A 14,789-nucleotide genomic window follows, 5' to 3' on the forward strand; every position below is an offset into this window, starting at 1 on the left:
TTAGGGCTGTTCTCATAGGTTATTTAATTAGCTGTGTCTCAACCAAAACAAAAAGAATCGAGGGCCTTAGAAAGGGTGCTAATAACTGTAAGAAGGATTACATATGAAATTGCTCACCTAACATGTCTCAGAAGCTGATTGATACCAAAAATCGATACAATATTGAAGCTACTGAGAAGACATATAGTACTCAGCTTAAGCTTAAATCAGCATGGTTTAGTGAGGCTACTTGAATATGGAAGATGAAAGCCTTATCCACTAGGGCAGAAAGGACATATCTAGATTCTCTTGAGTTATTAAAGATGATGTTAAAGAAAGATGGATAAACAAAAGCATACCAGGTGCATATTTGAATATTGATAGCACATTAGCACTCATGATTAGGAACCTACACATTGATATGTATCTCAAGTCCATGCTCAAAGGCTTCAGTTTATGGTAGTACTGTGAGAAATGAAATATTTTAAGATTTACACATTTCTGGTGCCTGATATCTTCTCAGGGACGTTCTTGCCCTTCTTCATCATGATAATGGTCTCTAAACGTGTTGATCCATATAAGTCACTTATTAATTAACTCATGAATTAATTTCCAGAAGAATTGATAACCCACATTCTAAGCAAATGGAAGGATCCTTTGTTGAAACATGCTGGCTTAATGGCTGATACATTGCAATTACATGGGTTTCCCAAATGTTCTTGTGACACAGCTGCAACATGTTTTTATTTCACTGGTTCACCCTGATCAAAAAGTGTTTGCTAAGAGAAGAGCATATGCATTAAACATTAAAAATAGTGGATTTATGTAGCAGACATAGGTAGTGTTGGACAGCAATAGCTTTGGATGCAGAGAAGGTGTTCAAATATATGGGCTGAGAAAAAGTAATTGCTATGCTGATAGGGCACAGAGTTGGCCATTTCTTTGTGTCCAGGCTGAAATATGTATTTAGACAACCTAGGACTTTGGTGAATGCTTCTTCTCTTCTTGTTTCTCTTTGAGTAGAGATACTTATACTAGGATCGTCCTCTAAAATTGACTCTCTACAGCCTGATTATCCATCTTTCATCATTGATGGTACAATGAACCCAGTGCTCAAACAAGTTAAGACACTTCATGTCTACCTAGACGCCACATTAATTATGTCTAAAAAAGTCAACACCCTACCTTCATCCACTTCCTACACATCCAAACTCATCTCCCTTAGTCGCAAATTCCTCACAGCTGACAACTGTGTTACATTAGCAAGAGCGCTTATACTATCCAAGCTCGACTACTGCAATATGCTCTTCCTAGGCACCTCTAATACTTATATAACCAAACTCCAACTTATGCAGAATAAAGCCCTCCGAGCTGCACTAGGCATAAAAACATCTGAACACATCTCCAACATCAGGAGAGACAACCACTGGCTCCCTATCAAAGCTAGGATACTTTTCCAAACCCTAAGTATCACTCAAAAATGCATTGCCAACAAAGCTCCCAAATACCTCATTAATACAGTTATGAAGAAAAATCACACCAGACGCCTCACATCCAACAACAGCACAAACCTTGAAATCCCACGATACAAAAGAGAAAAAGGAGGGGGCAGTAGCTTCAAAGTTCTCGCTCCCAGACATTGGAATACCCTACCACCAATATCAAGAAACAAACGTCCTACCCACAGTTAAAAAAATATCTGAAAACCTGGTTATTCAACCAATATTAAATGTGAATAACGACCCCTACCCACACTGACCAGACCCACCATCAATTGTATATAAAATGTATGCCTTCTCACTTTTGATTCTGTTTTTTATAATATTAAGATTGTATTTACCCACTGTCTGTAACTACGCTGTGATACCTCCGGGTCTGGGCGTAAATCAAATGTAATAAATAAAATGAAATAAATACACAGCAACATTGCCTATTCTTCCAGGTTTCCTTCATCCTGACACTTGTGCCACTGATGCAAGATACCAGAAGCAATACTCATATCTCAGGTACAAGAGGGCAGAACTCTGAATTTAAGAAAGCATCGTAGACTGATTACCATCAAAAGGTAAGGGATGGTATCAGGGTATATGTGACCACAAGACAAAAAAATGACTGATTCATCTAGCAATGAGTAAGGCCCAGCCTGGCTGTGAGATCAAGACCAATATGGTGCTGCATTCTTCACCAGCCCCATAAAGGCACACGCAGGCAGTATTGCAACAGATCAGTTTTGGTCTGCGATTGTAGCAGCTGACTCCCTTGTGATTACTGCTGCAGCAATACACATTTGGGAGATCATTTAATGCATCTTATTAACTAAGAGCATTGGTAATTAATTGAATTCTACAACTAGTTAAAATGTGCCCTGGCTCTTTACATTATGCTATGTTACTTGGCATTTATATAGCGCCTTATGTATCATTGGTATGATCTCAAAGCGCTGGTAAGTTGAACACCCTCGGAAGTCAGTAGAGAGGGAAAGGGTCATAAATTGCGTGTGTGCACCGGCTATGTGTGCGGCCGACGTGGCAGTTGCGTGTTAGCTGCTTCTTAACGGTAGGTGTAGCGGTTGGGAGGTCAGGCATATGTGTTCATTCTGGGGGGTGATGCCCAGACTGATTTGTGGCTGCGTTAGGCCTGAGGGGACACTCAAGCATACGGTGTGCTCAGCTGATGTTTAGTCAGGATGATGGGGAGTATGCGGCGGGTGTTAGTTTGAGAACAGCTATACCGAATGTGTCATAGTATTGTTGTGTTCTAGATGAGTGTTGGTGTGTAGGAGAGAGTTAGCATGGCGGTGTGATATGGCGTTTATCAGTTGTGCCTCTGAGATCGGGCACTCCATCTGTACCATCCACTCCATCCGTTCCATCCACTCCATTCGTTTCATCCCCTCCATCCATTTCAACGCCTCCATAGATTTCATTCACTCTACCTGTTCCATCCACTCTACCTGTTCCATCACTCAACCTGATTCCATCTGCTATACCTGATTCCATCCGCTCTACTTGTCCCATCCACTCTACCTGTTCCATCCATCCCATTTGTTCCATCCACTCCACCTGTTTGGTCTATTCCATCAGTTCCATCCACACCACCCATTCCATCCACTCCATCCGTTTAGTAGCCTCCATATGTTTCATCCACTCTACCTGATTTCATCCGCTCTACTTGTCCCATCCACTCTACCTGTTCCATTCATCCCATTTGTTCTATCCACTCAATTTGTTCCATCCATTCCATCTGTTCCATCCACTCCATCTGTTCCTTCCTCTCCATCTGTTCCATCCACTCCATCCATTCCAGCCACTCTACCTGTTCCATCCACTCTACCTGTTCCATCCACTCTACCTGTTTCATCCGCTCTACTCGTCCCATCCACTCTACCTGTTCCATCCATTCCATTGGTTCTATCCACTCCATTTTTTCCATCCATTCCATTCGTTCTATCCACTCCATTTGTTCCATCCATTCCATCTGTTCCGTCCACTCCATCCATTCCATCCACTCCATTTGTTTCATCGCCTTCATTCATTTCATCACCTCCATATGTTTCATTCACTCTACCTATTACATCCAATCTACCAGTTCCATCACTCTACCTTATTCCATCCGCTCTACTTGTCCCAGCCATTCTACCTTTTCAAACTACTCTGTCTGTTCCATCAACTCCATCTGTTCCATCCACTCAATCTGTTCCCTTCACTCCATCTGTTTCATTCACTCCATCTGTTCCATCCACTCCATCTGTTCCATTCACTTCATCTGTTCCAACCACTTCATCATTTCCATCCATTCCATCCGTTTCATCCACTCCTTCTGTTCCATCCGCTCCATCCGTTTAGTAGCCTCCATATGTTTCATCCACTCTACCTAATCCATCACTGTGCCTGATTCCATCCGCTCTACTTTTCCCATCCACTCTACCTGTTGCATCCATTCCATTTGTTCCAGCCAATCCACCTGTTCCGTCTATTCCATCTGTTCGATCCACACATCTGTTCCATCCACTCCATCCGTTTCATCCACTCCATCCATTCCATCCACTCCATCCGTTACATCTAATCTACCTGTTCCATCACTCTACCTGATTTCATCCACTCTATCTGTTCCATCCACTCTACCTGTTCCATCACTCTACCTGATTTCATCCGCTCTACTCGTCCCATCCACTCTACCTGTTCCATCCACTCTACCTGTTCCATCACTCTACCTGATTTCATCCGCTCTACTCGTCCATCCACTCTACCTGTTCCATCCATTCCATTTGTTCTATCCACTCCATTTGTTCCATCCATTCCATTTGTTCTATCCACTCTATGTGTTCCATCCATTCCATCTGTTCCGTCCACTCCATCTGATCCATCCACTCCATCTGATCCATCAACTCCATCTGATCCATCCACTCCATCTGATCCATCCACTCCATCTGTTCCATTCACTCCATCTGTTCCATCCACTCCATCTGTTCCATAAACTCCTTCTGCTCCATCTCTCCAACTGTTCCATCCACTCCATCTGTTCCACCACTCCATCTATTCCATCCATTCCATCCACTCCATCTGTTTCATCCACTCCATTTGTTCTGTTCACTCTGCCTGTTCCATTCACTCTGTCGGTTCCATCCACTCCATCCGTTCCATCCACTCCATTTGTTTCATCGCCTCCATTCATTTCATCACCTCCATATGTTTCATTCACTCTACCTGTTACATCCAATCTACCAGTTCCATCACTCTACCTGATTCCATCCGCTCTACTTGTCCCAGTCTACCTGTTCCAACTACTCCGTCTGTTCCATCAACTCCATCTGACCATCCACTCAATCTGTTCCATTCACTCCATCTGTTTCATTCACTCCATCTGTTCCATCCACTCCATCTGTTCCATCCACTCCATCTGTTCCGTCCACTCCATCCGTTTCATCCACTCCATCTGCTCCATCCACTCCATCCATTCATCCACTCCATCCGTTCATCCACTCCATCTGTTCCATCCACTCCATACGTTTAGTAGCCTCCATATGTTTCATCCACTCCATCTGTTCCATCCACTCCATCTGTTCCATCCACTCCATCTGTTCCGTCCACTCCATCCGTTCCATCCACTCCATCTGCTCCATCCACTCCATCCATTCATCCACTCCATCCGTTCATCCACTCCATCCGTTTCATCCACTCCATCCATTCCATCCACTCCATCCGTTACATCTAATCTACCTGTTCCATCACTCTACCTGATTTCATCCACTCTATCTGTTCCATCCACTCTACCTGTTCCATCACTCTACCTGATTTCATCCGCTCTACTCGTCCCATCCACTCTACCTGTTCCATCCACTCTACCTGTTCCATCACTCTACCTGATTTCATCCGCTCTACTCGTCCATCCACTCTACCTGTTCCATCCATTCCATTTGTTCTATCCACTCCATTTGTTCCATCCATTCCATTTGTTCTATCCACTCTATGTGTTCCATCCATTCCATCTGTTCCGTCCACTCCATCTGATCCATCCACTCCATCTGATCCATCAACTCCATCTGATCCATCCACTCCATCTGATCCATCCACTCCATCTGTTCCATTCACTCCATCTGTTCCATCCACTCCATCTGTTCCATAAACTCCTTCTGTTCCATCTCTCCAACTGTTCCATCCACTCCATCTGTTCCACCACTCCATCTATTCCATCCATTCCATCCACTCCATCTGTTTCATCCACTCCATTTGTTCTGTTCACTCTGCCTGTTCCATTCACTCTGTCGGTTCCATCCACTCCATCCGTTCCATCCACTCCATTTGTTTCATCGCCTCCATTCATTTCATCACCTCCATATGTTTCATTCACTCTACCTGTTACATCCAATCTACCAGTTCCATCACTCTACCTGATTCCATCCGCTCTACTTGTCCCAGTCTACCTGTTCCAACTACTCCGTCTGTTCCATCAACTCCATCTGACCATCCACTCAATCTGTTCCATTCACTCCATCTGTTTCATTCACTCCATCTGTTCCATCCACTCCATCTGTTCCATCCACTCCATCTGTTCCGTCCACTCCATCCGTTCCATCCACTCCATCTGCTCCATCCACTCCATCCATTCATCCACTCCATCCGTTCATCCACTCCATCTGTTCCATCCACTCCATCCGTTTAGTAGCCTCCATATGTTTCATCCACTCTATCTGTTCCATCACTGTGCCTGATTCCATCCACTCATCTTTTCCCATCCACTCTACCTGTTGCATCCATTCCATTTGTTCCATCCACTCCACCTGTTCCGTCTATTCCATCTGTTCAATCCACACCATCCGTTCCATCCACTCCATCCATTTCATCCACTCCATCTGTTCCATCCACTCCATCCGTTGCATCTAATCTACCTGTTCCATCACTCTACCTGATTTCATCCACTCTACTTGTCCCATTCCCTCTGCCTGTTCCATCCATTCCATCTTTTCATCCTATCCGTCTGTTCATCCACTCCACCTGTTCCATCCAATCCATCTGATCCATCCACTTCGTCTGATCCATCCACTCCATCTGATCCATCCACTCCATTTGATCAATCCACTCCATTTGATCCATCCACTCCATCCGTTCCATCCACTCCATGTGTCCCATCCACTCCATGCATTCCATCCACTCCATCCGTTCCATCCACTCCATCCGTTTAGTAGCCTCCATTTGTTTCATCCACTCTACCTGTTCCATCACTCTACCTGATTCCGTCCACTCTACTTTTCCCATCCACTCTACCTGTTCCATCCATTCCATTTGTTCCATCCACTCCATTTGTTCCATCCACTCTATTTGTTCCATCCATTCCATCTCTTCCATCCATTTGATCTGTTCCATCCATTCAATCTGTTCCATCCACTCCATCTGTTCCATCCACTCCATCCGTTCTGTCTACTCCATTCGTTCCGTTTACTCTACCTGTTCCATCACGCTACCTGATTTCATCTGCTCTACTTGTCCCATTCGCTCTGCCTGTTCCATCCATTCCATCTGTTCATCCGTTCCATCTGATCCATCCACTCCATCTGATCCATCCACTCCATCTGAATCATCCACTCCATCTGTTTCATCCACGCCATCTGTTTCATCCACTCCATCTGTTCCATCCACTCCATCCACTCCATTTGTTCCATCCACTCCATCCATTCCGTCTACTCTACCTGTTCCATCAGTCTACCTGATTTCATCTGCTCTACTTGTCCCATTCACTCTGCCTGTTCTATCCATTCCATTTGTTCACCCGTTTCATCTGTTCATCTACTCCACCTGTTCCATCCACTCCATCTAATCCATCCACTCCAACAGATCCATCCACTCCATCTAATACATACACTCCATCTGTTTAATCTACTCCATATGTTTCATATGTTTCATCCACTCCATCTGTTCCATCCACTCCATCTGTTCCATCCACTCTACCTGTTCCATCACTCTACCTGATTTCATCCGCTCTACTTGTCCCATCCACTCTGCCTGTTCCATCCATTCCGTCTGTTCATCCGTTCCATCTGTTCATCCACTTCACCTGTTCCGTCCACTCCATCTGTTCCATCTACTCCATCTGTTCCATCCACTCCATCTGTTCCATCCACTCCATCTGTTTCATCCACTTCATCAGTTCCATCCATTCCATTTATTCCATCCAACTCCATTTATTCCATCCACTCCATCTGTTTCATCACTCCATTTGTTCTGTTCACTCCGTCTGTTCCGTTCACTTCATCTGTTCCATTCATCCTCCCCATTCCCATTGAGCCCTATGGATGCTCGATTGGGAATGGGGATGTACCTGGCTCTCCAAGGTCGGAATGGCCCGGTATTTCCCCATTCCAGGAACCCGGACCCGGTACCCGGAATGGGGGTAGCCATGCTGCAAATAGCGGCATGGCTACCTCCAGGGTCGTAATGACCCCCATAGTGTCGGGAGCTTGCATGCACATTTTTATTTATTTTTATAATTTAAGTATATAGGTATTTTAAGATAAAATGTTGGCTATTAAATCACAGTAAATAAATTGACTGAGGATTTTTAGATATTGATGCTAACATATGTATTTTTTAGCATTGTATGTGATGTTTGATGATTCTTCTCTCCTTTTTCCTTTGCAACGTTGATCTTAAATGCATAGTATAGTTTGTCATTTTTTAAAATTAGATATTACTTTGTACTGTATGCAAAAGGCTTACATTTATTAGGCAAAAGCATTACATTAAAAATAAAATAAAACAATAAATATTAAAATTGACAAACATCTTTTTCTTGGGAATAAGGCTAGTGGGATTATATATATATTCATCCGCTCATGGGTCGGTCATCACCTCTGGCATTTGAGGGTCCATGCACAATCTATAGCTTAACATTAGGTGATTTTATCGGTAACACCAGATTGTAGAGCTGATTGTCAACCAAGAAAATATGTTATGATTGAAGAGAAAGAGCCTAGTTGGTGTGCACTGGCGGAACATAATTTCTAAAGGATCATGTCACAGAGTTTCAGCTATATAAGGCACTACCTCAGTTGAATGAGCAGCATGAAATTGGCAAACTGAACTATGCTGGTTGTAAAAAGAATGGGAACCTCCTAATCTAACATTGATGGAAAAGTTATCTTGACGAACCAGTTCACATTATCCAAGTGACTGCAATTACTAATTATATCCATTACAGTTTTCTTACAGCAACTACCTTGTATGGGTTGGACTTCTTAGATGATGAAAGATGCGGTTCTTGTTGTGAATGGAAGGCACCATGATGTACACGTACAAAAGGGTGTATTTGTCAATAATATCTGACATTTGCAGTTTTGATAGTTCATGACTTATTTCTTCTCTTTAATGTGACTAAAGGTCATATGGTCGTATCTACCAGACCCAAATGAAGAAACTTGCACTTGAATTTTAACTTCTAATTTGATTAGTCTGCCAACTTCAAACTGGAACAGTAACTCTAATCTCAAGCTATGGCAGAACAAAGAGTCCCAGGACTGTTTGCTGGCCTTCGGCCTTCAAGTCTGGCCTAACCCCAGCAAAGTGGGCCAAGTCTGAGTCTACGGCTCCCTTTAAAAAATTACCTAAAAAGGTTAAGCAGAGTGGGATATCAACAATACAATATTGTTGGCCTCATACTTGTATGGTGAGCAGTTTCTTATCAGGCAACTAATATAGCTTGCTGCTGCTTATATCTTATTCATGTACAGCATACTCCCATCCTCTTCCCTTCATATGCTGTTTGTTCCTTCTCCTCCTTGCCTTTATTGGTATGCCCCGCCTCTTACTTGTTTCACCTTCATATCTTCATATTATTTCCTTCTATCATACCCTTCATGATTCTAAATCGAATACAATACATACATGTTGCTGCATAGATGTTTTTCTTCATATTTCTGAGTTTATATATCTACCTTCAATCGCTGCCCATTGGACTTACCTATCACTGTTTCTTCTTTGACAATTAACTATGTAATTTCACATGGTTACAGACTACATTTTATGGTGGTTTATATCATGTGTGTTTGAGATAATTGTTCTGTTTATGGTAAATAAACATATTTTGTGCCATTGATTTTACTGATGGTCCTTTAAGACTTTGTAGAATGGACAGATGTGTCTAGGGGTGTCTCGATGAAATTAAATTGATATTGAAAGACCTGCTCTGGGGTCTTGATGAATATATTTTGGGAATGTACTATTGGCATTGTAATTTTTTTTATTTTGGTCATTGTGTGAACGTATACAATCCTGCTGATCTCTTCTTACTATTTTTTGGTATAAACATGTATTATTATTAGGATTAATTGCAAATAAATCCAGTTGCCAAAGCTTTTGCAGTGATGAATGTGGAATTTTCCACGTGGAGAAATGTGCACCATATGCTGGCATACGTCACAACAATTCATGAAGAAGCACATGCTTGATTCATAAGGTATGTATGAATGTTTGAGTATAAGTCTCAGTGGACATTTGCACCAAGTTGAAGTGGGCCGCAATAAGGGTAATGAGTGAACCGGGGACGGCAGTATAATATACATATATATTTTATTTATATTCATAGCTTAGGTTACATGTAAAGATAAGGAGGGAGACAGCTTGCAGCATCAAGAGCTGGGCGGTTGTGATTCAATTCCGTCCTTCATTCTGGAACTCCGGTGACCTGATTTCTTAATGTTCTGATCTCTCCATGCCATGATGTAGTCAGGCATGTCCCATAGAGATCAGGCAGCCACCATTCGTATGGTAGATACTACACAAGTCACCAAACATGCTAGAACTTCTACCAACATAAATGTGGTGTAAGTCCCCTGAAATGGGGAGTGAATCGTTTTCTCAACTTTCTTTGTGTGTTAGGGGTTTGTCAATGGAGCGTTATGGTAGCCACAAAACATTACTGAGGCTCTCCTGTTTGGATAACTTACAGCTAACAGTTCATGGTGTAAGTGCAGCGTGACAAGTGTGAAAGTGCAAATGGGTATAGAAACGAGTGGGATGATGAAAAAAGTGGAAAAGTGTGTGAGAAAAATGTTATTGTGTATAGGAAAAAGGTGTTTGGTGATTTTTAACTGTACTTCCGCCTGAGACTGTGCCAGCAGGATATCCTCTGGCAGATTTTTTTGCAGCAAGTCTCAAGCTTAAGGGTGCTTTATTGATGAACTAACAGGTGTGTACCCGTGCTTCGCACGGTAACTCCTACTTTAGTCTTAGTTTGAAGTTTATTAAATTAACTAAACTGTTGCTTCTTGATAGACAATATTACTAGTCTTTCTGTAAGAGCTAGTGTGAACAAACTGTTTTTTTTCTAACTCTGGAGCATGCCACATAAAGTTGACCATGAGGAAAGCATGAATCTCGTGACTCCGTTCCAGCTACTTTGAGTTGGAGCATTGAGATTGTGCAGCAACATTAATGTTGACTAGATCTACAGCTAAGGCAACAGCGACCTCAACATAAGTGGCGTACGTGTAGGGCTGAAGCGTGTAAGCTTGAAGTGCCGTACCCGTATGTGTACAGCTGAAGCATGCAACCTTCGTACTGTTCAGATGGTATACATTTATCAACTTCCATGGGAAATGAAGTTTCTGTAATTATCATGGGAGATTTGCCCGATGTGACAGGCACCGTCATTGTGGACACTATTGAAGAGACATGCACTGTTTCCTGTCACCTGCACTACTACAAAATCACTGTTTTGTGTTACCTGCATGACTTCAAAAGTGAGTGCTGCTAATGCCAGCTAGAATGCTGATAGGGTAGAAAGTTGAGGACCAATGAAGTGCTGAAGTTTTCATGAACTGTTGAACTTTATGAACAATGAATGCAGAACTATGGCAGAACTACGACGTAAAGGGCCACATGGCAGGCGTAAGCATTGCAGACTGCTTTAAAAACAAAAATCCGAAAAATGTATATTTTATACTTTTTACATTGTCTACACCATGGAACCTACCCACATGCCAAATGTCAGGTTTGTAGCATGTTGGGAAGTATGGTGAACATTTCGAACAAACACACATATCCACAAATTTCCCTTTTATATAGAGAGAGATTAGACATCACTTCCACCTTTATTTCCATCAAGCAGAAATCCTGTCTGGATTTACTCCATAGTTTAGTGAATATTATTTACACCACACTTGCAGAAAATGTACACGAGCGTAAATGATAGCTAAAAATGGTGCAATTAGTGAACTGGCTCTACGTGTTCAAAAAGGCAAACTTTTCATCTACCGATTATAGTAAAACTTCCGACTGAAAATTGGCCATTGGAAGGAGATACCAGGGAGATACACAATGTGGAAGGCTAGATACCCAGGCACTAAGACGAGTACCGGGACGAAGCAGAGATGGACGTTAACGAAAAATTCGCACAGAAGCAATATCAACATACAACAGAGGCAAATCCAATTTACAAGCATGTAGATATAATGATTGCAGCCTCTACATCTGTGGTAGCCCCGGTCTGGCTCAAGTGAAGCGTGTGTTCCATTCACAAACAAGTCCAGGAGAATACATTCATTCGTAAGCGACCTTTTTGAACGTGTTTACATCTTTTAAACATGCCATCGAAATGTTGTTGCATGGTATTATGCCCTCTACATTCCATCTAAAAATGGACAGTGGAATGTTGTGACAAATGTGTGATGTATGGGTAGCTATCAACTTTATCCTAATACTTAATTACTTTTCTATGCAAATGCAATGATTGTACTGGGTGCGTGATATATTAATGTCCATAAAAGGGTTCATTAACATACGTGATGACATTAAAATCTCAAATTACCAGCATGAATGCTTTAGTGTTGCTAAACTATGTATCAGCAAAATAAATCACATTGAGACGGTCGGTTTTTTTTCTTCTTTTTTATAGAAAGGAGGGACTAACACATACTTTAATACAGCTGATGCCACAAATTCTTGTCTCTCCAAAGACATATCTGGTGCTTCCTGGTACTGATAATTATTGCATGTTTAATTATAAAGACAGATTCATCTTTACTGGGAGAAAAGTAAAAATCTCAGGTTTTGTAGGTTCAAACCTGGCTTTAATAGTTTCATTGTAGTTAGCCAAAATAAGTGGTCTCTTTCAAAATGCAAGAAGGCTAATTAGTGACTAATCGAAAGGTGTATTCCTTGTCAAGTGTTAAATAATGAAATTACCATAAGCAGGCAGTATGTATGATGTAACAAACAAAACAATCGCCATAATCAGTGCAGAGAGACTTGACAACAAATCCATACTGCCCATCATTAAATGCAGTTGGTTTAATACATATATCGATTCTTTACACAACGAAAGTGCATGCAGTAGAGATGCTCCCGAGCACTGTTGAGTGTGCAACAGTAGAATTATGTTTGTCTGACTTGTTCAATATTGAACAAGTTTACTTGATAGCCTACTAACAGATGTACCAACATGCCCCACAGTATGTGGGCAGTGCTAGCCCTTTCCTGTTTTCTTTACATTCTTGAACCTGGATTTGAAATGGAGACCTTTAGGTTTACAAGCGCACACCTGTCTATAGCACATCATTATGTCCCCAGGATGCCGCACTTGACCAGGCTTAACACCCCTGCATAGAGGAGGCCATCCATTCTGGTGGCCAGGTACAATTGCGGGCCCACGAATGGAAGGATGCAGGAGAGAACACAGAGAATAGCTCTAAGTGTGTCCTATAGCATCAACCAGCAGGGTAATAAGAAAAAGCAATAGTTGGTCACAGTCACCATTTGCTGAAAACTTGGATTTCAACCCTTTAGAGGGGTATAAACAAATCTTTGATGCACACATCGTCTGAGCCACCAACAGCAGGTAGTTTCAGAAGTAGCAGGAAAGTCATATTACCATAATGTATTGGTGGATTTTGAAATGTTTGCTATGACATAATGGATCGTAAAGGAACCCTCGTCGGCCACTCTTTTTTTGGAGTGGTGGCACCACAGGTTGTTGCACCCTGCATTCTTCAGACATTCACGGGAATATTTGAACAGTGGCAGGTGGTCAAACTGTTGAACTGACGAGGAGAATAATCAACCTGAAATACAAACAGCAAGCGAGCAAATAGAACATACATGATCGTATCCCTCTGATCTCTGGAGTCATTTTCCTTTTCCAAAAACATTTTGTAACATGGAGTGAAATGGTGCATTTTACAGCATATTGTTCCAAAGAAATTGGTTAGAAATGCAAAGGTTGTACATGCAGGTTAAATAGCCATAGTCTGGGTTTGTTCTACTAGATTTCTTTCAGAGTATGCCATCCATCAAAGACAGCATTTGTGGGTTTCCAATGGTGGCAATTGCAATCTTAACTCACCCTTTGTGACTTCTGGAACAGCAATTGCATTCCCTTAGTCAATGATACAATGGGTAGCACCAAGGCCAAAAAACAAATAAGCTCCTGCATGAGCCATGCTCTTCTTGCCCCTTCTCTCACCCTAGTCCATGAGCAGACATTTCTGGAATGTTGAACGACTAAGGTACATGTGTGTAGCAACACCACCTTTTTTCCACACGAGCTCACAGCAGTCTCTGATTTTCTGCTGGCGGTGTAAGGTTCAGTGGTTGAAACATGTTCTTCCCCTGCACAGATCAATGGGAAGAAATAATCATCACGGGTGACCAGCCCCTGCTCCGTCATCATCAGGCCTCCCAAGTTACTTACCCAACCCCTGGTACAGATATATTGGTGACCGCAAATCTAGGTGAGAGGAGTGCTTTTATTGGGCATGCATTGATGCCTGGGCTGTTAGTGTGCCCCTTCTCCCCTTGCAATCACCATCTTCTCATTATGGAAGTGCAGTGGGGGGAGCAACATTGCTCTTCCCAAAAACCGAATCCCATGCCATTAGCCTCCAGCTCCCCACTGCGTCGCATAGTCTTACCCCACAACCTGCAGTAGTCTGGTGTGGGTGGTGGCCTCCTGACTAGACTACAGCAGCATTTTCAGAACACAGCTGTTAGACTGTTGTTTGCAGTTTCATAGCATGACTATGTTTTGATGCTTAGAACATCCCTTCACTACAGCTATGGGTGAAGCACAGCACTGGATGCCTCAACGCATTGCCCCCATCTACCGTACAGACAAAATGGGCTCTTATCTTCTCTGCACCTGCTTTCCTCTCTAGATCAGGGTTTCATTAAAACTCCCAAATTGCAGAGAATAAGACTTGGTGTGAGATGTTTCCATATATAGGGCCTTCATATAGCCTTCCAGAAGACTTACATGAGGAAACTGTAGTATAATTTATAGTGCTTTGAAGTATAGCGCTTTGAAGTTCATAGCACCTCACT

This window comes from Ambystoma mexicanum, chromosome 6q, assembly GCF_040938575.1.
Source record: "Ambystoma mexicanum isolate Mex_15411 chromosome 6q, UKY_AmexF1_1, whole genome shotgun sequence".
Classification (NCBI taxonomy): domain Eukaryota; kingdom Metazoa; phylum Chordata; class Amphibia; order Caudata; family Ambystomatidae; genus Ambystoma; species Ambystoma mexicanum.